The sequence below is a fragment of the Anomalospiza imberbis genome, chromosome 4 (genome assembly GCF_031753505.1).
Source record: "Anomalospiza imberbis isolate Cuckoo-Finch-1a 21T00152 chromosome 4, ASM3175350v1, whole genome shotgun sequence".
NCBI classification, from domain to species: domain Eukaryota; kingdom Metazoa; phylum Chordata; class Aves; order Passeriformes; family Viduidae; genus Anomalospiza; species Anomalospiza imberbis.
Window position 1 is genome coordinate 6,239,367 of NC_089684.1, and position 11,736 is coordinate 6,251,102.

At 37.4% G+C, this 11,736-nt stretch overlaps 1 long non-coding RNA gene across 2 annotated transcripts; it reads left to right on the forward strand.

Annotated features, from left to right (window-relative positions):
* The first annotated feature begins 272 nt into the window (after positions 1-272).
* LOC137472168 (uncharacterized) lies at positions 273-9,263 on the forward strand. 2 transcript variants are annotated; one of them, XR_010998044.1, is made up of 5 exons: positions 273-686; positions 4,421-4,525; positions 6,563-6,636; positions 7,371-7,920; positions 8,737-9,263. It is a non-coding gene; the product is annotated as an uncharacterized lncRNA (long non-coding RNA). The 2 variants fall into 2 exon arrangements; XR_010998043.1 differs by lacking the exon at positions 273-686 and having other exon boundaries at positions 1,257-4,525.
* Positions 9,264-11,736: the final 2,473 nt, after the last annotated feature.

Genomic DNA, 11,736 nt, shown 5'->3' on the forward strand with positions numbered 1-11,736 from the left:
GCCAGAATCCAGTCTCCACAGAACTTTCTCTTCTCCAGGCTGAACGACCCCAACCCTTAGTCTTTCTTCAGAGGAGATGTGCTCTAGCCCTCTGAGCATTTTTGTGGTCCTCTCCTAGACTTGCTCCAACAGGTCCATGTCTTTCCTGTGCTGGGGACCTCAGCTGGATGCAGGTGGTGTCTCATGAGAGCAAAGCAGAGGAGGAGAACCCCCTTCCTTGTCCTGCTGGCCACGCTGCTTTGGATGTTTGGCTTTCTGGGCTGCCAGTGCACATTGCCAGGTTATGTCCAGCTCTCATCCACTGAGCTGTCTTCAAATGTAATGTAATTCCATAAGCAGTATCATGAATAGGCTGCACAGTTGCTTAAGTTGGACCTCAGCCTGAACAGTATAGTTGTGGTCCATTGAAGAACATGAATTTACCTGACCATTCTTATCCCAAATGTTTCCATACTCAATTGCAGTGTTCTCATGGGAACATTGGGGTTTTTTTTTTCCAAAAGAACTGTCAGTATGTAATTCAGACCAACAAGCAAGCTTCTGAATGAAAGAAAAACCAACGCAGAGATGCAAGAGCTAGCGTTTGATTTATTGGTGCCACTTGTGAGAGCAGAAAAGTACGGTTCATTCTGAGCCTCTTCTGTCAGATTGCTGATGTTGGCAACATTTCCATGCATTTTTATGAGGTAATCAAAATTTAAGTACTATTTTGTAGAGGAGACATTACTGATTTTATTTTAACATAAGAATTATCACAAGTTGCCATTATCATAACCGATGTATTTGGGATACTGCCATACAGTCTGCACATTGTCCTTGTGGAAGGACTTACATTTGTGCCCAAGTATATAAATTATAAAATATGCTGTAAGTTTCAGTTATTTCAGCAGATAAATAGGAGGGCATACATGTTTTGTAGGTAAGATAATCACAGATTTAAAAGCATAGTTTTCTTTTTCACTGAAACTAAATTAATTTTAACAAATTAAGACTCTCTGGGGTGTGAGATTTGCCAAATAATTAATATTTTCTGAATCCTGCCAAGAAAATGCTTTTTAGAAAGGGCATCAACCTTTATGCCTTTGCTGTGCTTTAATCCTAGCCAGTAACTAAGTATCACATGGATGCTCAATCACACCACTCATTCCCCATGGTGAGGAAAAGAATCATGAAAAAAAAAACCCCAAAACTCACGGGTTGAGATAAGAACAGTTGATCAATTGAAAAAGAATTAAATATACTACTAATAATAGTAATAATAAAAATAATTGTAATGCAAAGGAGGGAGAGTAATAAACCCAAAGAAGGACAAGAGGTGCACAGTCCAGTTGCTCACCACTTGCTGACCAATGCCCAGCCTGTCCCTGACCAGCCATCAGTGGCCCTTGACCAGCTTTCCCCAAATTTATGTCCTGAACATGGCATTCCATGGTATGGAATATCCCTTTGGCCAGTTCAGGTCAGCTGTCCTGGCCATGCTCCCTCACAGCTCCTTGTGCACTTCATCACTGGCAGAGCCTGGGACATGGAAAAGTCCTTGACTTGGGGTAAGCACTGCTGGCAAATACCAAACATCAGTGTGTTATCAGCATCATCCTCACACTGAATCCAAAACACAGCACCACTCCAGCTACCAGGAAACAAATTAACTCCATCCCAGCTGAAACCAGGACAGATCAAAGTATCAGTCAAGAACAGAAATCCAAGTGAATGTTCTCGTAAAAACAAATCATGTTTAACTAGTTCTTCATTTTAATCAGTGTTAGATGCTGAAAATCAATTTCTGTCAGAACTGAAACCCCCATCTCTTCTCTGAACTCAAAGGGTGTTCTGTTCTGACAGGAACTTTTTGTCTTCTACTTCTCAGCACAAATGTGTGAAGTGGTAGCTTTAACTCTGATCTCTGTTGTAATCATTGCTCATCCGGTGTATTTATCTGTATTTTAAGAAAAATAGAGCAACCTGCAGCTTCTTTCATTTTTTGGTGGTTACCTTTAGCAGTAATTGCTGGTTACCCACCAGAGGGAGCCGAAGCCTAGAGCAGTCTGATTTTCATAGAATCATACAATCATTTAGGTTGGAAAATACCTGAAAGATCACAGAGTCCAACCATTAACCCAAGTCCATCATTAAGGCACGTCCCTAAGTGCCACAGCTACTTGTCTTTTAAATAACTCCAGGGATGGTCACTCAACCTCTTCCCTGGGCAGCATGTTCCAATGCTTGGCAACCCTTTTGGTGAAAAAATTTTTCCTAAAATCCAATCTGCCATCTTCTGGAGCAACTTTCAATACCCAGGAGGTTGCCAGGTGAAAATCATCTCTTACACTTCCCAGAGCTTTGGATTTGAGCATTTGTCCTCAAGTTAGCTTGGGAGCAGATGGTGACCAGGTAGGAAATAATTTTGCCTCCCTATGCTAAGTGATTACCTCTTTTGGGAACCCTCATTTCAGTGTCAAAGCAGTCAAAGCAAAACCTTGTGATATACATGTCATCCTTCTTTGGTTTTTATGTATGCTGTTCTTCTTGTAACATGAATAAAGACACCAGAATTGTACAAAATAGGAATAACTGAGAATAAACTAGTCATCCTTAAGAAAATTAGGCCAGGCAGAAGCAAGTGTGAATAGGTTCTCAGTCTTTAAAAGGAAATCTCTCAAAATTCTTGACTACAAACAGTATGCCAGTACTGACATAGGCAATGAAGCAGGAACTCCTTGGGGTGTTTATTTTTGGTATATAGTTGGTCAAGGTGAAAGGGGATTTATTGTTCTATTTCTATTTCGTTAAATTATAAGATCAATTGGTATTTCATCCAAAAAAAAAATCTTCCTTTGACTTAGAGTATGGAAGAAGTGCTGGTCCTTGTGGACAGATGGGTTTATTTCTACACATTTCCTTCTGTACTTGGAATAAGTCATCCTCAGAGAAATAAGTAGATGTTGAGACACAGAGATTAACAGCTGAGAGGTGGTCAAGAACAGCTTCTTATACCATTTCTGAGTTGTAGCTGACCACACAAACAAAAACAGTCTTTAGAAAGCGGTGGAGTTGACTTCTTTATACGACAAAAGGCAGGAAAGCTCAGACAGCTAATTATAGCTGAGCAATTATGTACAAAGCCGGTCCCTTCTGCCTCTCTGCTATTTTCTCAAGTCATTTGTAATTTTCAGTGCCATGGCATCCTTTGACTTCTGCTAAATGTTCAGTCTTTTGGTCATGAGAATTTTGACTGACAGGAGACAGAAACTTCCCTAGGTGGTAGTTAAATTTGCTTTCTACACCACCAATTATGGTTCAACAGCCTCTTAGACTTCCTAAGGCATTTTTTTTCTGTTTCAGTCTTGTCTTGCAAAAATGGTAACAGTCTCATCAAGTAACCTCAGTTTCAGCTCATGTTTCTGTTCTTTGACAGTATTTTGTCATGTCCTTCAAAGGCAGGTACAAGACAGTTTATATCAAATTGCTGTCTAATAGACTTTGCTTAATGGCTTCCTCAGTTGGAGGTTGCCTTATATTCTGGAGCATCAGGTTTTAATACCTTTTTTAAAAAATGTCTAACTTATGAAGGGCTCATTATCATTTTCTTTTCAGCATTTCAGAGAGGTGGACTTGTTACTGTATTTATTTTGCTTATGAATTTAGTTAATAATAGGATAACTTGTCAGGGGTTTTAATAGGTATTTTCCAACATTTCAATGGGAATGAGTCTGTCAAATGTAGAAAACAGAAAGGTAAAAATTTAAAAAATATTAGCAAGAGACTCAATAATTACAAAACCAAAACAAACCTTAAATTATGCAGCTTACAATTGCATCTCTCAGCAGTAGCTGTTGGATAAATTTGTATGTCCACTTAAGGATTTTCTTAATTGAAAAAATAGAACAGGAGAAAATGCCACAACTCTTTTAGAAGATATATTATAATTTCTTTCATAAGTTAACCAGCTATAAAATGACCCTTTGCTTTGCTTAGGGGTTTTCTTATTACTTTTTATGCTTCTCCTAATTATTTCTGACATCTTTTTACTTCTCTCTCTGCACTTCATTCCTGCTGTCATTTCAATCTCTCTTTCAATTCTCTCTCTTGTTTGGATTTTTTTTTCTCTTTTGCTTTGTATATGGGTTATACTTTCACATTCTCTGTTTCTTATTTGACTTTCCTTCCCCTTAGAATTTTATTGCCTCATACTTCATTCTGAGGTTAGGAAAGGGAAAGGAATACATGCCAGCTACACACTCAGGAAATATACTCAGCTCTGTATCTTTTTTTTTTAATTATTTCAAGGTTTTGATCTGATGGACTTATGCCAGTTGCTGCACAAAATACTAATTTCTTCAGCAGATACTACTATACATAGGAATTTCTCCATACTTACACCAGGAAATTTAGTGAAAGATTATATTCCATGTGTTTATAGACTGGTAGAAAGTATTTTTCACCATTGAGAATTCAGGATTAACAAGTTCCTCTTCATAACTCAACTAAATATCAGCCTTCTGTCATTATATTTTTGAGAAGTCAGGTCTGTTAATAATTTCCTTATGTTTTCTCCATTGCTGTATAATTGATATATTGTCATTATAGAAACAAAATCCAAATTTATAAGGGATTCCAAGGATAAATTTTGTAGGTTTGAGTTCTCTCATCTCTTCAGCAACCTTCTATACCTTCCACTAACAAACTGCTACTCAAGTACTTCTTCCAAACATAATTTGATTGTCATTATTTCCTGGTTTGATACCCTAGTCTGGCATGCAGCTTTATGTTTATTGAGATTGTCAAACTGAATTTTCTGAGAACTAGATTTGTGCTAATGCAGTGCAGGAGTGTTCTCTCAGTTGGTGTCATATTCCCAGTGTCAGCTCAGGGTTCATTATAAATCTTGGCTGTGTAAATATTGTAGTCATGTAAAAAAAATGATGGGTTTCCTAAGGGTGACCACTTCTGTAGCATATAATGCTAGGGAAGGATGGTCAGAATTACTTATGCAGTATGTTTGACAGGACTTGAATGATGAGGTTTAGGACAAGTGTCTGCTACTCACATTAATTTGATTTTTCAAATATCACTGGCAATACTCTATATCAAAGACAGAAATAATTTTCAAAGGTAAATCCAGGGGTTAATTGCTAGGAGTCAAGACAAAGCGTTAGAAAGAAAATTGATGTAAAAGGGAGGAAGCAATAGACCATACATACAAGAGATTGTAAAGGGAATCATCCAAAGTGCCTGCTGGTGTCCTTATTCAGTCCTGGTTTTTATCATTGGAATATCTAAAGTATATAAAACTAGATTTGCAGATAGTGATGACACTGAGTGGACAGCAAATCATAATGAATGCTGCATCTAGATTCAGTGCAGGCAGAGACAGGAGATGGGGCAAAATGTTTTGAAGATAGCAAAATCAAACCACATTAAAAATTCCAACTACAATACATGACAATCTTATAGCATTAAAATGTGCGGTTAACTAGAGTATTTAGCAATGTGATCGTTTTTATTCCTGAACTGTCACTGCCAGGGCAGTCCTCCCCTTCCCAGTCATGTCACAGTTGGTATGAAAAGTCCAAATCTGGCTGCAACAGAGCATGTCGGGGTTATTCTGTTCCTTGCTCATCTAGTTGATTCTGACAGTATAGACCTGACATTGTCACATACCTCTTGCACTGGGTTGAGCATACACATCTGGAAACAGTTCATTCTTCCTTGTACAGGCACTTAAGTCTCCAGGTTTTGTTTAGTAGCGTGATACATTAATACTACAGATATGTTTTTTTCTATTTTAATTAACTCTTCTTTTGTACAGAAATAGAAAAGAAGCCAGGGCCTTCAATGCGAGCAAAGGAGATGCGGTTTTTAAATTGATATGTTGGGATTCTGTGGCTGTTTTTCAGGGAGAAGCTGTAACTAATGACTAATTCCCTGTGATCTTTAGCAAATAAATGTTTAGAAACTTTATTTTCGCTTCTTCAGAAAAGGAAGTTGTGTGCAATTTAAAAAAATATTTTGGTGGTGGCCCATGAGGTCTTCAAGGGCGTCTTTTCTAAATTCTTCTGGAGTTCTTGAAAATCACACTGGAAACTTTTCAGCAACTTTAGGTTGTTGAGTTTTACCCACAGTTTTTTCATCCAGCTGTGTTTTGTCTGAAGGCAGGAGGTTTCAGTTCTTTTACACCTCCATTCAACTTCCACATTCTGGTACCTGCATCCTATCATGCCCAGCAGTTGCTCCAAGAGCAAATCCTGTATTACTCCATTACTTACAGAAGGGTCAGCAGGGCTGCCTTGACTTTTCCCTGACATAAGTTTGACTGCAAAATATTCTTGATAGAGCATGTTTTCTTTTCATATAATCTTAGAGTTTAAAACAATTGCTGTTAAGAAGTGCCTCCCTCCTGCTATGAACAGCTCTGCTGTTCCTTACAAAGCAGCAAGTAGAACCTTTCAGCGTTAGCACCTTGTCTACTCTCACACTGTTCAGAGTTGCTGCCATGACTTTATTTGCACCTGCTTCATTAATTGTCTAGGCTATCATCTCATGGCATTAATCCATGTTGCAGACGCTGCTGAGATAATACTCTGGAATGTGAAGACCACAGGCATATGGCCCAGTTACTTTCAGTTCACCCTGGAGGTGAGCGGTTTCATTTCAGTTGCCATTTCTTAAAAAAAGGAGAATTGTTTCTTTGGGTTTGATTAATTTCTGAAGGGATTATTCAAATGGAAATTTCAAACTATTGCTGTTGTTGTTCCATATTCTATTTCAATGGTACATTATATAATTTCCTACCGTTTCGTGTGAACATCTGTTAACAAAGTTGCAATGAAAACCAGCATGCCATTTGGTTAATGAAATCAATACCAAGTGACCTGAGTGCTCTGGAATAAATCATGTGACAAAGGAGATGGGCTTAAGTTGTGAATAAGTGTATTCAGGCTTGTAACAATACAAGAGATATGAACCAAATTTAATGTGGATTTTAAGATAATTTAAGTTCCAAATGTTACAAATGCTCCTTATCAATGAAATGTATTCTAATCCTAAAAATCTCCACATTCTGGAAACCAAGGTATGATTTTCAGTGCTGACTTCAAGCTTCTTTTTCTATCTCAATAGTTTACCAGTAAACTGAATACTGATATCAAAGATCTATAAATGAATATATATTTTAGATCTTCTTATAAATAATAAGAAATGAATACATGTATCTGATGGCATTAAAATCATAAAACCATGGCATGTTTTAAAAAATGTCCTGTGCAGTTTGGCTCAGAAAAAGATACCTGGAAACATTCCTTCTGAACACAGCTGTTGTGGTAAAACAGTTGAAGAAAGTTTTGCTGATTTCTACTTTCTCTATAAGCCAGATTACATCAGGCTTTACACATAGTGATCAGCACCCTGTATTTCACCTAGAAAGTGAAATGTTCACCACTGCAAACATTGGTGTACCTGACTTCTGTGTACTTACCAAAAAGGTGGACAGCAAAATTCAAGTAGACTGTTAAGCAAACTCCCAAGGTAATCCCAGTAGAAGAACCACAGACACGTGTTAAATGCAGAATATTCTATTGCTGTGCTACAAATGCTTTTTTTTTTTTCAGTTTAACTGCAAATATGTAGGTGTTTCTCTTGTACTTCTTTGTTTAGCTTTTTGTGATGGAGAGACTACCTTTAAATGGAACTTGGCTGCAAAGATCAATAACCAGGCAATAAACACAAATGGAATTTGAGAAATTGTGACTATACTAAATTGTTACAGGCAAGTTCAAAATACACAGGCATATGATGTTTAAACATTGCCTTCCTCAGATGAGGACAGGTAGCTGACAACACAACATGAAAAGCATGATGTTGCCTTTGAAAACATGACTGAAACCTTTAAAGGGTGGTTTTGCCAAAAAGGACACACAAAAGGTACTACTTTCTGCAATTTGTGCCTGGATTGCCTTGCCTGTTTTCACACTGCAAATTGCTGAAATAATCTCCTTTGAAAGAAAGTTGAACACAAAGCATTAGCCAAAGACTCATCCTTGCAACACTTTGATGTGGAGACTTTTTTAGGCCATGTCTCAGCCAAATTACAGCAAAAACCCAGGATTTTTTTTCTTAATTAGGAAAGCTCAGAACTCCAACAGTGAACTCCTGATTCCCACTGGTTTCAGTGAGGCCAGGATTTCAGCCCTGTGTTGCAACTGGATGCATTTACATCTGTGCTGAGGAATTGGAAATCACTTTCATAGAATTGTTCAGAAGATTCATAAACCAAGCCACATCAAACTTTAAAACACAATCGTGACAATGGGCAGAATAATTACTAGTCAGAAATTATGGATGTTTTGGGGTTTTTTTGCCTTGGAGATGTATGCAGGAATCACATTGCTGCAGTGGTTACAGTGTTAAACACAGAGAAATCAGAATGCCATGCTGTTAGAATGGAAAACGTAGAAAGCTTTGAAATTGTGCTGATGAGGGATACAAAAGTCTTTGTCTTTGCAAACAAGGGATTTGCCTCTCTTCCAGATTCTCTAACACTCATTTTTCAGGTACTAAACACAAATTTACTCAGAAAGTAAGTTTAGGGGATGTGCATGCTTATAGATTTTTTTTTCATTTCTATAAACTCTAACTAAATAATACCTGTCTTTAGGTAATTAATTGCACAAAGCAGGCAAGGCATTTTTAAAATACGTTTTTTCCTAGACTCTGTTAACTTATGACCTTTTGAAAAAGTATGTGAAGAAACAAGCAGGTCATTACATCGTTCCTTGCCAAAGTAAAGAGTACAGGATTCTTGAGGGAGGACTACTGCTTGGCCTCTCTGAGAATAGGTAGGAGTTTGTCTCTGGCACTGACTGCAGCATCCACAAAGTTTTATATATAGAACAAACCATATGTTCACTCTCCATACAACTAACTGCTAAATATTTTGAATTGGAATGATTGTTCAGTCAACCATCTTAATTTTATTTTCTTAAGTCACAATAGTTATTAGCATAGTTTTAAAAATCCATTGGATACTCAGGAAGTCTCTAAACAAAGTTCAGATCTGAAAATAAGCAATTCTTTATGGTGTATTGTGAAACTGAGTAGAAACTTTAAGTCTGGTTAAGGTCAGTTTTACTTCTTAGATACAAAGCTACTGTGGGATCTGAAATGGCAGCTAAGGCCCCGTTTTCCAGAAATAGAGGGAGACAAAAGAAGTTGCTTCCTGGAGATAAAACCCTCTAATAGCAATAAAGACCTCACTGGAGCAGAAAGATGCAACTCATTCTTCCCTGTGCCTGTTGGACTGAGTTGGTTTTCCCTAGTGTTTGTGAGGCCTGTGAGAAATGTTTGGATAAGATCTTTTGGTGCTGTTCCCAGAACATGGTTGATGTGGTATCAAAGATTCCTGATGTTTTGCCAGGGACCTTTTTGTCACTGGAATTTAGAGGCTGGGCTTGCAGAGTTGGCTGAGCTGCAATACAAAGAAAACTCCTGAGCAACCTATTCTGGCAGGCCATCTTCAGTCAAAGGCCTCCAGGGAGCTGTACCAGCAGGCTCCACCCGATAGGACAATGAGCAAAAGAAAGACAAATGACAGTTTTAACTTCTGTAATACTGCAGAGCTGAAACAGGCCATGGATTTACACTGAAATACGAATTACTGGAATAATTAAAGGAGGTCATTGTAACCTTTCTTAAAGCCAGACTCTCCTGGTCTTGAAGCAGGGAGATCAAAGAGATGAAGACCAGACTGATGTGCAATTATTATATTCCTTTAGCTGCAAGAATTAGTGACTCAAGCTGCCTAAGAGTGGGAAGGAGGGATTTTGGCTGACCTCACTTAAATACTATTTCAGTAGCATTACTGTCTCTCTAGACATCAGTCTAAACTGGTAGTTTCCAATCTTTTTTTCCATCTGTCATCCATGTTTTCTTCACTGACAAGGCAGTCCTGGATTAATGGGAGGGAAACATATGAACAATTTTCCTCACTACTTCCCTTCACCTCTTGAAGTCTGGAGTTACAGACAGCATGTTTTGGCTTAAGCTCCCACTGCTGTGCACAGTACTTACATTAGATGCAGTTTGCTACCATGTATTTACAATACACAAAAGATGAGAAGGAAGGTTTTCCAGAAGCCTTACATTTGTAGTGATGATGTATCAGGTAAATTTGCATGCTTCCTGCTTAGTGAAGATGAAAAGGCGTAAAACAATATCCTAATGGATCAAGTCAATAGTTCCTCTCCGCTCATAAAATATTTCCTGCTTACTGATGAATATGTTATGTTACAACTGTTAGAAATCTGAGAAGCTATTTTGCCCAACTTTGTCTTCCATTTTTAATCATTATGCCACTTATTTCTGTATTGATTTCCCTCCATAGTTTCCATTATGATCTGGTGTCAGAAAGGTCTAAAATAGGTAATTGTTTTGGAGTCATAATCATAATTAAGGCCACTTTTTAATTGCTTAATTTACACTGATGATTAAATTTCAAATCAGGAAATTTGGTTTTTCTTCCTAAAGATCAAGTTTAAATTGCAATAAGAATCTTAAAATTTCATTTTTTGTAAGCAGAACTTATTTTTTCCCAACTTTGTGAAGATTATTAATAATCTCTGCTACTTACTGTCACTTGCCTATATCTCTAGTGGGCTGTGCTTGGCTTTACCATGAGCATTTTAGCTGAGTTGCTGTAGGTATTCTCAGCCCTGTGTTCATTTGACATGATTCACTTTGATTTTTCTCAGCCATCAGTGCATTTGGTCAACAGACAGATCAGCTGAAGAAGTTACTACAAGTGCATATGTGTCAATATACAAAAAATTTATATGTCCATGTGAAAGGACTTATGCCTTGAGGTTTATTTGGTGTTAAGGTTCATTGACCACCAACAATGCCACTTAACTAATCATGTAAGTAAATATGCTAAGATTGAGAAAAGGGTACATATTTTTAATTAGATATAAATGAGATGGAAAAGTGCAGACAAATCTGTAGAAATGCTTTTGAGCTTGTGACTGACTTGCCACATGATCTGCCTCTCCATAGGGGTTCACACCACATGCACCAGGTCTCTAAGTTCAGTGTGCAAGCCTTGTGCCAACTCTGCCTTCTTGAAACCAGCCCATCTATCTTCTTTCTGACATTACTGTCTTGACATACAACGGCCCCCATCTGGTGTTTTCCTGATTATACTGAGGAAGAGAAAATCAATTGTATCATACCATGAAACATAGAAACTGGAATGCAAAGTATTACTTTTTGTAAGTTTAATTACACTTTTCATGTTGAAAAGTGACTGCTATATTTATAAAAATAGTTTGGATGGCAAATATTTGCATGATACTCAGAAATTATTAGCACAGTAAGGATTACATACTTGTCTTATCTGAATAAGTTGCTAAAAATTCATAACCTCATTTTACCAGTTCCCTCCACCAAAAACTAACAGTTACCAAAGAAAATACTGTGAAATGTTATTCCAGTGTTTCTTGAATAGGTTGAAACCAAAGCAAAGTATCCAGGATTGCTGCTTAAGATGCCTGAACATCAGATTTTTTATGACTGCAGAGAATAGAATTATTTTCTTATTATCAATTACATGCAGCAAGTAGAAAGTGGAGCTGAAAATCCTTGTTAGGAGGTAATTTATTTCAGTGGTACTGAAATTTATTATTATTGGGCCTATCTTTCTACTGTAATGGGATAGGTCCTTCATATATACAAGCCCTATATACA